Raw genomic sequence first — 16,599 nt, 5'->3', positions numbered from 1 at the left:
ATAAGAAAAAAGTAATGAGAGAACAGTGATGGCTAATGGCAAACTGGAGAAGCTTGAATTGAACACGATGAAGTTGATGAGCAAAGTGATCAAAGTGACACAACATGAATGACATTGTGAATGATGCTCTAGTGGAGAAGCAGCAGTTACCTGCGTCCCGGGAGAGTTTCGCACAAGGGCAGTGACTCTAGGGACAGCTTTTTGTTTTGGCAATAAGATCCCTCTGCCTAGGGATAGGGCAGATCCAGTTTGCATTTTATGGCAAGTCTCAAAGCTGCATGATAGCCCTGCTGTTTTGGGAGGGGTGGCATCTGCATTGTCCCCTGAGAGGGGCAGCTCTGGTCTTCTGTCCCTGCCCCACTCCCTGCTCTGATGGCACCACTGTTGGGAGCTGACAGTTTTCTGGAATCAGAATAATACTGACTGGGTGGACCTTGGCTTGATAAAGCAGCTCTTTGTAAAGCAGGTGATGGCTTTGGCCTTTCAAGTTGTGACCAGAATATCTCAGGAACCACATCCCATTCCTGGGACCATATAGTGCTGATTCAGATTCTCTCCTTCAGATCCCACCATCCTCTGAGATAAAGTACTCAAGGGGATTGGGGCACCCAGGTTGTGGTGGGGTTGGCCCTCCCTGTGCCTGCTTCTAGGCAAGGCAGCGAAGATGATCTAACTGAAAATGCACCTTTTTAGAATATGCTGGTGATTTCCATTGTTGTTCCCCTGAAATTGACATTCATTTCACATACATGTTTGTTTTTGCAAGATCTTTGTTATCTTACCTTGTAGTTTATTTATTTTATCAAAGCTGCCTTGTATACTTGTTGTAAAGAAGCCGAGTTTGCATTCATTTAAGACCAGCTGCAACAACATGGGAAGCCTTTCTCACTGACCTTTTTAGTGCCGATACTCATACCTTGGGAAAACAGCCGTGGGTGCCAACACTAAATGACAGGCATGATCAGGAAAAAAGCATTGCTTGTCCCCATATTTACTTTCCCAGTTTGACTCCAGCCATCCACTCCATCTGCCTTGAGAGCGGTGCTTATCCAAGGAGGAGGACAGCTGATAGTGGGGAAATGGCATGTTGCGCAGAGGCAGAGGGGGGACCAGGAGAGATTGGCAGTTGGGAAATGACTGTTAAGCTCCATCTGCACTGGACATTTAAAGCAATATCATACCACTTTAAACAGTCATGGCTCCTCCCAAAGTATCCTGAGAACTGTAGTCTGTTCAGGTGGCTAAGAGGAGACATACTTTTGCCTCTGATTCATCTGCCACAGGCATACAGCCTGTGGAGTTTTGTCCAGAAGGGAATGTGGCTCTCAGCTTGGAATTTTTCCTTGCCCCCTTTTAAGAAGTCAGGACTCACTGAGGCAAATGAGAGACTGGACTCTAACGACAACACATGGATCAGGCTGGGGGATGATGCAGAATTCCAACAAAAAAATGGGAAAGGAAGTGGAAATTGCTGCAGTTTATGTTTTCATATGTGATCAGGAACAGAAATAAGATAAGGGAATGTGCTCAGTAGATGGGACCTTCTCTGATATATGGACTCTTTATACAGATCTATTTGTTTTATGATCTGCAGACTTGGCTGAACCCTCCCTTCTCCCTCTTACTTGTATGCTTGGAACAGGTCTCCATTTATTATCATTTAGTTTGTATTGACTGTATTTGTCTTCCTTTTTGGAAAAGTCAATAAAAACTATTAATAAAAAATGGAATATGATTAGTATTCATTCACATCAGTCTTGTTTTTCAGTCTGGAAACATAATTAATGACTTCTTTTTAACATTGTTTGGATGTTATGTAAGTTACATAAATAGTTAAGTAACTGATGTGAATGATGTTAAACAGCAGACGATGAGATGAATCATGTAGTAATTTGCAGAAACTGAACTACAGTGGGACAGGAACATCGCTGATTGTGATGAATACAGGTTGGAATGGAAATCTCTGCTTTCTTAACATCCCTAGATAGACCCAAGAGAAGGGCACTGGGAACATGGCATTTGGGGAGAATGGAGATGTGTGGAGTGAGAACTTTCTTTTCAGTGATCAATTTATTGGGGAGTTGGGAAGGCTGCTATGTGTATTCTTATCTGGTTGTTGTGGGTGGGGTGAAGGTTTGGAGAAGCATTCCTGGAAAAGAAATTGACACTAAACATATTGACTTTAAAAGAGATCCATGTCAATGCCACTTTAGAATGATTAAATTGTATTGATTTCATTCTGGAGCCTTTTCTACAGGGGTGGGGGGAAGGTGACAGACACTCAACCTGCTGAGAGTGGAATTGATAATAAACTGAAATCCTGAAGTGGTATTGGCGAAGCTCAGGCTCCTTCAGGATTCCTACCGGCAATAAGAAGTGTGACCAGCAACGTGATGTTGTAGAGAGGGGTGCTCTTGTTCAGGCTTCCAGCCAGGCAAAACTTTTTCCAGGGTATTCCATGCCACTCCATTCCTGTGGCCCCTGAGCATGATTAGCCCTTATTAGGCTGCTTGGGGCTCTCCATCTTAGGTCCCCCCCCAAAAGTTGTCAGTACCTTAGCAAACATTGGGGTTCCCCCAAGCCTGCTGAAACCTCCCTTTTGTGTGGGGGTGGTACTGATTTAGCTACATAAGGACAAAGGATCAGAAAATGAATTTGCCATTAGTATATAAGTGTAAGATAAGTGTAGGCTACGCAGTGGATGTAGCCTACCTTGATTTCAGCAAGGCATTTGACAAGGTGCCCCATGATATTCTTGTAAAGAAGCTGGTAAAATGCGGTCTTGACTATGCTACCACTCAGTGGATTTGTAACTGGCTGACTGACCGAACCCAAAGGGTGCTCATCAATGGTTCCTCTTCATCCTGGAGAAGAGTGACTAGTGGGGTGCCACAGGGTTCTGTCTTGGGCCCGGTCTTATTCAACATCTTGATCAACGACTTGGATGATGGACTCAAGGGCATCCTGATCAAATTTGCAGATGACACCAAACTGGGAGGGATGGCTAACACCCCAGAGGACAGGATCACACTTCAAAACGACCTTGACAGATTAGAGAACTGGGCCAAAACAAACGAGAGGAATTTTAACAGGGAGAAATGTAAAGTATTGCACTTGGGCAAAATAAAAATAAAAATGAGAGGCACAAATACAAGATGGGTGACACCTGGCTTGTGAGCAGTACATGTGAAAAGGATCTAGGAGTCTTGGTTGACCACAAACTTGACATGAGCCAATGGTGTGACGCGGCAGCTAAAAAAGCCAATGCAATTCTGGGCTGCATCAATAGGAGTATAGCATCTAGATCAAGGGAAGTAATAGTGCCACTGTATTCTGCTCTGGTCAGACCTCACCTGGAGTACTGTGTCCAGTTCTGGGCACCACAGTTCAAGAAGGACACTGACAAACTGGAACGTGTCCAGAGGAGGGCAACCAAAATGGTCAAAGGCCTGGAAACGATGCCTTATGAGGAACGGCTAAGGGAGCTGGGCATGTTTAGCCTGGAGAAGAGGAGGTTAAGGGGTGATATGATAGCCATGTTCAAATATATAAAAAGATGTCACATAGAGGAGGGAGAAAGGCTGTTTTCTGCTGCTCCAGAGAAGCAGACACGGAGCAATGGATCCAAACTACAAGAAAGAAGATTCCACCTAAACATTAGGAAGAACTTCCTGACAGTAAGAGCTGTTTGACAGTGGAATTTGCTGCCAAGGAGTGTGGTGGAGTCTCCTTCTTTGGAGGTCTTGAAGCAGAGACTTGACAACCATATGTCAGGAGTGCTCTGATGGTGTTTCCTGCTTGGCAGGGGGTTGGACTCGATGTCCCTTGTGGTCTCTTCCAACTCTATGATTCTATGATTCTATGATCTCAGAGGGAGCTGAACTCTGGTGGGACCTATCACTTCCAAATTCCTGGCTCTCATGCAGGTGTCCACAGTAACTTTGGCCATCCCATATTGATCAGTTAAGGGTGCTTCCAGACTGTTACTCCTTTCAGGTGGCAGTCAATACATATCAACAAATTCATATGATGCCATTATAGTTGATTGGGAGGTCTTGCAGAACAAACCTGTTTCCTCTAAAGATCAGCATTTTTGCAATAAGGAAAGTGGGGTGCCACTTGGTTGGATGCAATGTCATCTCAGCTCTTGGGGGGGAGAGTGAATGCTCATAAAATATCCACCATCATCTAGCCTCCCAATAAGTGAACAGAAAGAAGAGAGAAAGAAGAAAACTGTGGGAAAGGGTAATTGGTTTGGCCAGTGTGGTGTAGTGGTTAAGAGCAGTAGACTCCTAATCTGGTGAACCAGGTTCGCTTCTCTGCTCCTCCACATGCAGCTGCTGGGTGACCTTGGACTAGTCATGCTTCTCAGATGTCTCTCAGCCCCACTCACCACACAGAGTGTTTGTTGTGGGGGAGGAAGGGAAAGGAGAATGTTAGCCACTTTGAGACTCCTTAGGGTAGTGATGAAGCGGGATACCAAATCCAAACTCCTCCTCTTCTTCTTCTTCTTCATGAAAAATTATTGCTAAATTTCCAACTTGTTCTTTCTTCCTTGTTGACTTCTGTGGGTCAGATCTCGTCCACGGGTTCTTAGCTTCAACAATGCTGCAGTATCAGATGCTTCCAGACCATTAACAGGGCCTGGTGTGACCTAATGTAGCTGTCCCCGGGAAATGGGGATGTCTGGTAACATAACCCAAAGGTGCTCTCCTCCTTGTCTCCCAAGACAAATGCCAACAATACATAGATTTGTTTCTGCAACTTTCTGTGTGCATGTAAAGAAAATGTGGCACGGAAAAGCACTGGAAAAGACTATTTGAGCATGCTCAAAGGTCCTCATCTCTTTTTGACTCTAATTGTAAGCCATCCTGGGAATGCTGTAATGTTGGGGGGGAGTAAGATACAAATGTCCCAGTCCGGATCCCTCTCAATAACAGCCAAGTATAGGGACAACTAAGGGACGCGGGTGGCGCTGTGGGTTAAAGCCTCAGCGCCTAGGACTTGCCGATTGAAAGGTCGGCGGTTCGAATCCCTGCGGCGGGGTGCGCTCCCGCTGCTCGGTCCCAGCGCCTGCCAACCTAGCAGTTCGAAAGCACCTCCGGGTGCAAGTAGATAAATAGGGACCGCTTACTGGCGGGAAGGTAAACGGCGTTCCGTGTGCGGCTCTGGCTCGCCAGAGCAGCGATGTCACGCTGGCCACGTGACCCGGAAGTGTCTTCGGACAGCGCTGGCCCCTGGCCTCTTAAGTGAGATGGGCGCACAACCCCAGAGTCTGTCAAGACTGGCCCGTACGGGCAGGGGTACCTTTACCTTTACCTTTACTATAGGGACAACTATCTTTTCCCTGAAGTACTGTGGAGATTTGGAAGGAATTCTGGGCAAGGAACAGTCATTTGTTTTCCAAAAGGCTCAGAATCAGTAAAAACACAACAACAACAACAACAACAACAACAACAACAACAACAAATGCAATGAGCTCCTCATGCCTAGGCTGAACACAGCTTGGACAAAAATGTGTGCAGCTTAAGAATTTGAAAGCAAGATTATTCTTTTCTACAACCTTCTTTTGCATCCAGTGCTTTCTGTTGCAAAGGAGCCTGGGATTGCCTCTTCTCCCCTGAACTACCCGCTGCTACACAAAGAAGGTGGTTCTGATTTTTGTCTGAAAGCCGTGCATTTTCCCCCCAATGAGATTCCATTGATTCCACCTTCAATCAAACGCACAGCTACACAACTCAGCCCATTTCATCAATGGACTATGCTTCATATGGTTTTCAACTCAATCCTCTTGCCTGTCCCAGCCAGCTATAGGCAGCCTCTGGCTCCCTCCTGCTCTCTGGTCTCAGGGTCCTTTCCCTGTTGTTGGCATCCTTTTCTTATTCTTCAACTCATCACACCTATCATTATGGGCTCCGGGGCAAGGTTAAAATGGCTCAGCATCCCATTCTCAGAATGCACTAGCAATCAGCCCCCTGGTGTTAATGCAGTGGGCTGGTAGGAGCACATCAAATGATTCCAGTTGCCTTTCATGAGTCTTTTATTTTTGAGCTGGTGAAAGTTATTCCACAACCTGCTTCTTCCTAAATCCAGGGTTCTCAAACTGTCAGGCCAGCCTTTCTGAGGTGTGCACAGTTGCTTTGACGTGACCTGCATTTATTGAATGATCCGGCAGCTCCACGCCTCCCCAGACTCTCTATGCAACAGCTACTCATGCTCCAAGTAAGATCACACAGGAGCTTATGAAGAGGAGTGGGCCTGTTGGATCCTTTTTCAGTGAACTAAATTGGTCAAGGCTGAAAATGAGGAGGGTCGATTTTATGCTTCTTTGGGGACCCCTCCCACACATGAACATCTTTTCAGGGGCACACAACAGCATGCATGGGAGGAGATGAGTTGTATCCCATATAAATAAATCCCCAATGATCAATATTGTGGTTTTTCTTCTCAGGGAACTCTGGGAATTGCAGCCCTTTAGGAGCCTAGGGGTCTTCTAGCAACTCTTGGCATCTTTAACAAACTATACTCCACAGTGCTATACTGCTGCTTTCAATGTACAGTGCCGATGGGCCTGTGTTAAAGGATTTCTTTTTTAAAAAAATTATATTTATTAGAAGTTTCAAAAATTACAGAAAAAAGAAAAAAGAAGAGAACAACAAAAAATTTAACAAAACATACATAACAATACATAAAAAAGAGGGTAAAAAAACATAAAAACCAATACAACAATAACAATAAAAACACACCTCCAATATTCCACATCTTTATCTTTCATTTACTTGTTTCATCGACCTCCTCACACCTCCCTTTTTGTATTCTAGTTTAATTATTTGTTTCAGCAAATTCTTTCCATCTTTCTCAATTTTTATTGGGTAGTTTGTCTTAACAGTCTAACCTATTAATTAGCTCAGCAAATCCTTTCCATCTTTCACTATATTCTGTCATTCAATTTACCTTAGTTTATTTTAACCTTATCTTACCATAAAATACCTTAAAGCTTAAAACTTAATATTTGTTTGTACATAATTCCTTATATCATTTCTACTAAAGCCAAGTATTTTCATTCCAACATTTTTCCTAATATTCATTAATTTTACACTAATTCCCAAAATAATTTTTTTAAACAAATTCTTCCAATCTTCCTCCAACGTCACTTCTTCCTGGTCTCGGGTTATGTCAGTCCTTACTGTCCATTCCATCTAGTCCATCAACCTAGTAATCTTATGTCCGAGGCTCTTAAGTCCCCTCCATGTCCCCTCTGCAGATCCTCTTCTTGCTTGTACCTGCACTTTTCCTTGTCTTTTGTTGATCTCTTTCTTAATTTCTTTCCTTTCTCATTGAGGAGTAGGTCTCGGGGATGTTCCAACTCAAAAATATCTCCGTCTTTCCTCAGCAGATCAGCCCATTCCCCACAGTCCCATTCCCCACAGTCAACACTGTAATCCAGAAAATATTTAAAAGCATGTTTCAAAGTCCCTCCAAACTTAAGGGCCCCCACAACTCCAGACCCCCCCTGGCCCACTCCAGATTCAGTCTTCAAGGACAACGGCTTATGCTCCTGCAGGGCCTCGGGCCTCTCCATTTGTGTTACTTGAGGTTCAACAGCAGCCTCCTCCATTATCTTCTGCGTTTGCACTTGCTCTGTCAAAACAGGTTCCTGGGTTGGCTCCTGAATGGTTTCTGTATAAATATTCGCTGTTTGTCCAAAAATTTGACTGCAAGTCATCAAATCCATCTTCTCATGCATCTGTTCCAACAAAGTGCTTGTCTTGCAAAAAGCAAGCACCAAAACTTCTTCCAAACACATTTTTATTCAATCCTAATCTCCACAGCTGTAAAGTCCCCAGATCGACTCCAGCAACAATTTAACAAGCTCCCTCTAAAGCAGACAATTTCTATTTGTATCCATCTTTTGAAAGCAGGTCCAACAAAAGAAAATTACTTTCATTTTTCAGATTTTTTGTTTCTTTTAAATGCAAAAGGCAATTCTTTAACTATCTGTCAAAAGACGTTCCACTCACAGTCAATGAACTTCCCCAAAAATCTCTGTCACCCCGTTCCCAGGTTTGAGACGTGGAAATTTATCTTTCCTTACTCTCTCTCCTGCAGGCTTGAACAATCAAAATTCCCCCTCTTTACTCCTGCTTCCAAGAGGGGTTTAGATGGTTAAAACTGGAGGAATTTTAAACCTTTATATACAACTTTAAACCTTTATATACAATTTTAAACCTTTATATACAACTTTCCAGACTTTAGCTTGCACAATTTTTGCTTCAGACTATTTACAAAAGCGGAAGCCAGACTTCCTGTTTAGAACCTTCCCGCTTGAGTGCCAAATTAAAATGTTTCTTAGTCCAATTTTCTGTTCTACTCACAGGTACTTGTTTAGAGTCCAATTGTCCACAGGAAAAAGTCAGCGCTCTCCGGCAACGGCTGTGCGGCTTCACTCCGTAAAAATAGCGGTCAATAGCTCACCCCACGTGGCTTTGGATCCCTGAAAAAGTGGTTTCCTTGCGAGTAGGATTTCTTTGTGGTTAAAGGATTTCTTTGTGGTTGTAATGAAGTGGCTGGGCAGTGCTAATGTCACAATGAGGCAAAGAACAATGAGGAGTGCATTGCCTGAGCAGCAAAGACATCACAAAGAGACTAAGCTCAGTAGGGACCAGGAGCCTAGAACTGGATTTCCGAAGGAAGGCAGCAGCCAGAGGGTTGAGAGCCAGGATATGGTAGGTGGAAAGAAAGGAAAGAGGTCGAGTCTTAAAGAGGGCTGAGACCCGTTGGGAATAACTTAATTTACAGAGAATGGAGTGTGGCAAGAAAGTTGGGCTTAAGAAAGAATATAAAAGTTATACATGGGGAAAGAGAGGGGGTGGGGAGGTTAGAAAAAGTAGCCTGTGAGTATTGCTTATGAGTGACCATGATTATAGCCTGAGATTGCAATCCTTCCTAGCATACTTACTTGGAGGTAAGCCCCAGCAAGCTTAATGATGAGCCAACCTCCCTGCAAACAAATGAATGCTCATTAAGGAACCAATGATATCTAATCTTCCTGCAAAGAAATCAGGATGCTCAATAGACAGGTCATCTGGAAGCACTGTTAGTTCTCAGATCTGTGACCTCAAAAATTAGACAGCAAGCAACCTTATGTCCTTCTCTTTGGGAAGGGTGGACTTCATACTGTTATAGGTTTGTGGGGTTGGTCTGGATGATATCTTTGGGTCCCTTGCAGGCCTGTGATTCTGTACCCAGTGAGGTTTTGAATCTAGTAGAAGAAACTGCTGAACCCATTAGTCTTTTTGTAAGGTGGCCAATTAAGTAATCTCGTTGGCATCTCAAAGAGTGAGCTTTGTGGACATAGTGGCAACTAAGTGATTGTGCTCTCCAGGAAGACGGTAGGCATTTAACCACTTCCCCCACATGCCTGGAGGCTATTACATCCTAGGATGGAGAGCAATAGGGCAAGGGAGAGTTTTGGCTGATGCCAGAAGTTGTAGACACAAAAGCATGTCCTCCTTTGTGCTGGAGTCTGGACCCAAAGCTGTGGCTCGGGGCTTCCCTGAAGACCTAATGGTGTATCAGGATCTGCTGGAGTGTTAATGCTGGGAACCCCTTCATCCTATGTTTAGGTTGTATAGATGTGTAAAGAAAACTATATATCCTAAAAGACACAACAGTCTCTATCCCAAGGAAACCAAACCCTGATTAAGCCTAGGCATCCCAGAATCTCTCACCACTCAGAGATTGGGGTGTGAGCAACAGTAACCTCACAAAGAGTTTTTCTACCCTACATGTCTGTTATACAGGGTCCCTCCTGACCCCTGTGTCTGCCGGTAATCAGGATAAAAATCTTTTCTGTCTGCTGCTTGTGTTACCTTGTTCCTTTGATGGTAGCTGATCCTGACCAAGGACGGATTAATCCAACAATTGTCACAAAATGCCATATCTCCCCTGCTGTGGCTTCCAGATTTGGAGATTTGATAATGAAGATTGATCAAGCAGAGATAAAAATGTATGCTTTGACTTTGAGGTGGGGGTGGCAGGGGGAGGGAAGAGGATAGAAGTTGGGAAGAAGAAGGAGGTTGAATTTGATATGTTGATTAAATATGTAGGTTTCAGTGATCTGTTTGACTGGGCAGGCAAGATGCCTGAGAAGCAATTACAAAGAGGACAAAGAGGACACCCAAAGGAGAAACGATAACAAGCAGGCAATTCATTGAGGTGCAATCCTTTCCTCATTGCTTCCCCCTGTTTCTGTGTAGTTGACCATCAAGTCACAGGGGGTGTTTCAATCAGTCCTTAACAGGCTGGACCCAGGGGTATCTGAAGGACCCCTTTCTCCCTTAAACACCTCTCCTTTCACTTAGATCACAACGGGAGGCCGTGCTTTGGATGTGCCCATCTTCTGAGCTTTGCCAGATGGCTACTGGAGACGGGGTCTTCATGCCTCCAAAACCTGAACAGCAACAGTCCACCCTGCAGCAATTGTGCTGCAAGGGCCCACTTGTTTCTCAGTACAGTATAAAATTATTCCTGATTTTCCATTCTGCATTATTTAATCAAACTCAGTTCAGTTATTTGTTTGATCATAGCATTTATGCACTGTTTTCCTGCTCACCAAGGGCTAGGGATGGACAAATCTATCAATTCAGTATTGGGACCTGTTCAATGTAATGTTTGCCAGGGTTAGGTTTAGGTTTCTTCTCCCAGGCTGCTTAGTAGGGAAAAAGATAGACCTCATCATCTCCCTGAAACCTACTGAGATAAGTATATTGAGCATTTCTTCTATCACCATGGTAAGATCTGTGAGGGTGAACAGGAAAGCCTTTTCATTGTGATGCCACCAAGTCTTTTGGACTCCTTTCCAACAAAACCCCAGGCTCTCAACTCCTACCATGACACTTCCTGATACAAGTCATTGCACTTGTTAAAAGTTCTCTCTCTCTCTCTCTCTCTCTCTCTCTCTCTCTCTCTCTCTCTCTCTCTCTCTCTCTCTCTATCTCTCTCTCTCTCTCCCTCCCTCCCCTATGGGCATTTGTAGCAATGGTTGGTTGCTGAAGATGATTAATTTCCTGCTACTTTTTTGTTTGTTTTTCTGCTTTTCTTTCTTTTTAAATGCTTTCATTGTGGCCTTAGACATACTCACCCTGATATGGTTTGCACTTTTTAAATGAAATGTGGTACTTTTACTTTCCTCCAGCATTGGCAGCTCTACATGCAGAATGCCCTGGTTTAGTCTGTGGTATCTCTAGTTAAGAAGATCAGGCAGCCAGTGCTTTGAATGGCTTCTGTGGGCCTGAAGCCTTGGAGAGTTTCTGCCAGTCATAGTAGACAAAGCTGAGCTAGATGGGCAGATGGGCAGAAGGCAGCTTCCAACTTCTGCTCTCTTTTCACCCTGCTGGCAGGAGCAGAATGGGCCCCAGATTACAGTTTGCAACCCTATAGCGAGTGACGTGGATTGTGGAATGCTCTCAGAGACTTCATTACATATATTTAGGCTCCAGGCAAAAACATTGTTTTGTTTTTTATTATGTTACATATTTCTGTGTTTTTATACTACAAACCACCCTGGCATCCTCAGACGAAGGGCAGCGCACACACCCCTGTCATCCTTGGCCATTGGCCATGCTTGCTGGGGCTGGTGAGAGTTGCATTTCAGCAACCTCTGGAGGCCACAACTGCCCTATGGATTGGATGCACATTAAAATCTGGATCCACACATCACAGATGTGGTGAACAACTCTGGGATCCCACAAACCCAAGAGCAGTTCACGAGTTTGTGAAGTTATCAGTCACTCGCTTTCCTAACATTTTCTGTTTCCCTGTGATGTGGGCGTACTTTTGGCAGGCAGCTAAAGAAACATGCTGCTAATACATTTTGGGTGTTGATTGAATCACTATTCTATTAGCATACTCCCCCCTCTCTCTCATTAGCTCCTGTCTCTCAACTGCTATAAATAGCTTTTAATTGCTGGCTTTGGTGCCCTCTCATTCCCCATCTCCCGCCTGCCTCTTCTGCATTTCAGGGACTCAGTCAGCAAGAAGGGATTTGAGATGAAGTTGCTCAAGGACTCAAAAGTTTAGTCCAGGGAATTAAGAGGCTTGCTTTGGAGGAGGGCGGTTAGACTGCTCCTGGGGCTTCAGTTGGAAGCAAAGTCCTTTTCAGAACTGATATTTCCAGGGAGAGGCAAAGATAGGATGGATGAGGATGTTTTTATAGGGGCCTTACAATGCACACTGTCTGTTGGTGTGATTTCCCATGTTGTTAACCACAGCACCAGGGTGCACGGTCCTGTCCCCTGGCTGAAGCTAAGCTGGCTCAGGCCTGGTCAATGTTTGGATGGGAGACTGCCTGGGAATTCTCACCTACCTGTCTTTGAGTTCCATGACAGAAGAAAAGTGGGATGCAAATCTAACTAAATAAATAAGGAGCACCTCCTGGACTGGACAAAGGAAATGTGCTCTATCCTGCAAGACTGTTTTTTGAAATGGATTCTAGTCCAGCAATATTTGTGCCTTGGGCAATCTGTTCATCTTTAAGATGCTGTAAGACTCCCTTTGCTACTCCTTGGGAATCCACCCTATATCAATGACCCTAAGTTCTGTCCACACGCTTTCAGAGAAGGGGAACATGAAATGGTAATATAGAAACTCCATCCAGAGTTTCCAACAGTGAATGTGCCTGATTTAAATTCCATCTTGGCTTCTTTTTTTGTTCCTCCACCCTCTAGAAAAGGTTTTCCCCCGCTCTTGACTTAGGAATTCTGCTCACAAATCAGTTTGTTCCCAGGTTGGGAGGACACAGGTCACAGTTGGATGATGAGACTAAATTGGACAGAAAATCATTCTTTGGGGAGATTGTCACTAAGCTGATGAGACTGCCAGCCCCACACGGATAGATTTTGAGTCACTCCTTGTGTCACATCCACAACTGTCCTGGTAGCTAATTGCTTGCTTTTGCAGGGAACTGATTTGTCCTCTTAATATCTCCCACCCAGTCTTGGGAAGATACTGCAAAACTTCACAAAGCCTGAAAGGTGAAGTAGAAATCTCAGTAATCAAAACTAATTCCATGGGCGTAGCCAGGATTTTTGTTGGGGGGGGCAGGACTTTGTGGTGGGGGCAGGGCTTTTGTTAGAACCAACATGATTGGCCAGTTAGTTAAGTATTCCTATTGTTTTACTTGATCAGGGGGCACCTCCTGACCTCATTCTCCCTGCCTCACTAGTGTCCAAAGAGCAGGTAGCAACCTGCACTACAAGCCCTTTCCCTTTGGCCAGGGACATTTTTCTGACCTGAGGGCCAATTTGTCTTCTAGGCAACTTTCTGAGGTCCAAATGTCATTGGGGCAGGGACAGAAACAAAAGTCATGGAGAAATTTTAGCCAGGCAAAAACATACAAGGGCTAGTAAAATATATGGCTGGGGAGAGGGATGGCCTGTGGGAAGTGTCAAGGACCAGATAGAGGGTCTTGGAGGGCCAGAGGTTCTCCATCTCTTACTTACGTGCTCTTGTTGTTTATTTGCAGGGTGGTGGTGGTGGGGTTGCCCCCAACAGAGTAGCATCCTAAAACCACACCGCCTGCATGAAATGTCCATTCAACAACACCCACTAGCAAGGATTCTACCTCCTCCCTCTGCTGCAGGGCTGTACCCCAAAGAAGAACAAGTCCTTCTTGCTAGAGCTGCAAGAAAGGGACCTTTCCCCTCCGTCAGCTGCCAGGTTGGCAGGCCTAAGAGACTGCATCAAGGTGCTGTCTTTAAAAAAACAAAACTTCCACTGAATTCCCCAAAGGGACCTGGTCAGCCAACCAAGGAAGCCATGCTGAAGGCACAAGCATGAACTGTACAGCTAAAGGTCTCACCCAAGAGTCAATGTCCCACAAAATGCTGTGTGCGGAAAACAGGATATGCTGTATGTGTGTACACAGGGGAGATCACTGAGCGCTGCTTGGCAATAACTGTTAGGAAATGCCTCTGTCCCCTGGAGGGTTTGCCAGTGTCAGAAGGACATCTCCTTCTCACCTGAGAAGTATGACATCTCCATCTCACCTGAGGGCATAGAGGCATCGAATTGAATGATCGGCTAGAAAGGCTTCATGTCTGCTCCAAAGCACAGCAGATGCTTATGCCAAGCCTAGCCTTTATCACACCCCGGCTGAAGCATGTGTCCATCTTAATGCTAAAATTGTATACAGTGTTTGGTTCACACTGAATTCTGTTTGTTGATAGCAGTGCGGTGGGGAACGTCTGACCTCGGGGCCAGATGCAGCCCTCTAGGCTCTTCTCAGGCCACATCCCTCCTCAGGCTACACTCCCTCTTCCAGGCCACACGCCTCCCCCTCCAGCCACCTTGAGTGCTTTTGCCTGGCTTCTTGACAATGAGTCTTTCTGCTTGGATGGAGGAGAAAGAGAAGGATGTGTGTGTCTATAGAACCTTCTGTGGGGATGGAATATAGTCTTCTGTGGAAGGTAAAAGTCCCATACCTTGCACCCCAATCTTTCCCTCTGGCCCGCCCACTACTATGTGGATCTGTGTAGGAACCTCCCTGCGGAGTCAAGAACAGAAGAAGTGCCCTGCCAATGACCCATCTGGCCCAGGATCCTGTTCCCACAGGGACCAACCAGGGGCCTGTGAGAAACCAGCAAGCGGCACCCGAACACAAGAGCCCCTCTCCCCTCCTGGTCTTCAGGAGCATGGCTGCCTCCGACTGTGGAGGCAGAGCAGACCCATCCTGGCTAATAGCCATCCCTAGTCTTGTCCTCCATGAATTTGCCTCATCTTCTTTTAAAGCCCTCTAGGCTGCTGGCCATCACTGCTTCCTGTGGCAGGGAGTTCCATAGTTTATGTGATGTGTGAAGAAGTACTTTCTTTTATCTGCTCCAAATCTTCCAAAATTCAGCTTCATTGGATGTCTGAAGAGTTTGGGGTTGTTTTGCTATTAAAACAGAGCAATGTAGGATAATTTTTTTTAAAAAAATGAACCTTTCATTCTCTCTTTCTCTCTATATATATAATCTGCTGTGCTTTAACAGCAGCAGCACCAACAAACCCAGAACTCTTCAGACACTGCTCATTCACAGACAACAGTTTTAGATCTTTCCCTAGACATTCAGATAGTTGTGGTCGTGGCCCTTGTTAACGCAACAAGACAAGTCTCGTGCCTCCTTATTCCGGGTTTGGGAGCAATTATCATGGCATCCCAGTGGCAGCTGACAAAATGGATCACTAGTGGGAAGTACTGACCTGCACAGAGCAGTCTAGGGCAGAGGGGCTTTTCTGTCTCACTAAAGCTATTGGGAGGCATAGGTGAAGGCAACGGAGGGTCCTTCAGTCAGCATGGTGGAAGTGTGTGCTTGCTGATTGGCTAGCAGCCCCAGGTGTCGGCATGGGATGATGACATCAACAAAGGTGGGCAGCCGACTAGCAACCATTTACCTGCATAGTGCTGAGGCATGCCTTGCCTCCACCAAGGTCTCCTCATCTTTTTCAGTGAGGGCAAGAATTTGCATCCTTCTTCAGTGACCCAAAAGCAACAGCTGATGGTCCTACTGGGAAACTGCTTCACTGCCCTTGACAGCAAAGATCCTAAATTATTAACTGTTCATAAAAATTATGAACTGCTGGCAAGCCTTCCAATAAGTATTCCAATGGTACTTACAACAGCCCTCCTTGGTAGACCATTATTCTTATTCTCTCTCTCTCTCTCTGTCTGTCTCATAAGTTATGGAGAGGAGACAAGAGACCCGAGAGATTTTTCTTTCCTTTTCAAAATTAATTTCTATCCCGCTTCTCCATACGCTCAAGGAAGCTTGTAACATTAAAACCACACATCCATAAAACCATAAAAACAACAATAAAAGTCATATTATCATCTCAAAACAGAGCACTAGAGCAGGCATGATAAAATCTATCAGCCTTACCTTAGGTAACCTCATGTGCTCTCCTGAAAATGCTGGTCTTGCACATCTTCTGAACGATGAAAAACAAAGCGCCAATGCTTATCTGTTAGGGCTCTGCTGATAAGTTCTCCCACTTTTAAAAAAGAGTCTCCAACAATTAATGAGAAAAGAAATTGCATTTGGAAATTATCAAGGGAGACAGACAACTAAGGTGAAATTTGCATGGATGAGGCTGTGGCATGTGGTGTTTTGAGGTGTCTAGGAGGACCCTTCTTTCATTCTACAAACCAGTACTCTACAGCCTTTCTTTTGCCTCTGCTTCCTGAAAACTACTCTAGGTCCTTGGCTGAACTCTCTTATAAACAAGGGAAGGTGAGGAATGTGTCTGCTGTGTTCCTAAATGGAAGTACTACCCTTAAAAACAAACAGTGCGGATGCACTGATCTGTCAAATTTCAGTTCTCTTGGTTTCTAATTTTTATTTATTTAAAGCATTGGTATCCCAAGTAGGGCTTTGAACCCTGGTCTCCCTGGTCCTAGTTGGACACTAACCACTGCACCACACTGGCTCTCTCCAATCTCTCCGAGATTTTTCAAACCTTAAATTTGGTTCTCCATATTTCTGCAGCAATTTGCATTTTTAAAAACTGCTCATGAATATTCTTCAGCATTTTAGTGCACATTTCTCCTAATAAACATAT

At 44.7% G+C, this 16,599-nt stretch overlaps 1 long non-coding RNA gene across 2 annotated transcripts; it reads left to right on the top strand.

Moving 5' to 3' along the window:
• The first annotated feature begins 8,627 nt into the window (after nt 1–8,627).
• On the top strand, nt 8,628–13,618 carry LOC309362587. Of its 2 annotated transcripts, XR_014165009.1 has the most exons (5): nt 8,628–8,726; nt 9,892–10,009; nt 10,110–10,218; nt 10,365–10,511; nt 11,403–13,618. It is a non-coding gene; the product is annotated as an uncharacterized lncRNA (long non-coding RNA). The 2 variants fall into 2 exon arrangements; XR_014165010.1 differs by lacking the exon at nt 11,403–13,618 and having other exon boundaries at nt 10,365–10,548.
• The last annotated feature ends 2,981 nt before the right edge of the window (nt 13,619–16,599 follow it).

Source organism: Podarcis melisellensis (genome assembly GCF_964234715.1).
Source record: "Podarcis melisellensis genome assembly, chromosome: 2".
Lineage (NCBI taxonomy): Eukaryota > Metazoa > Chordata > Lepidosauria > Squamata > Lacertidae > Podarcis > Podarcis melisellensis.
This window is presented reverse-complemented; position numbering and strand designations above follow the sequence as displayed.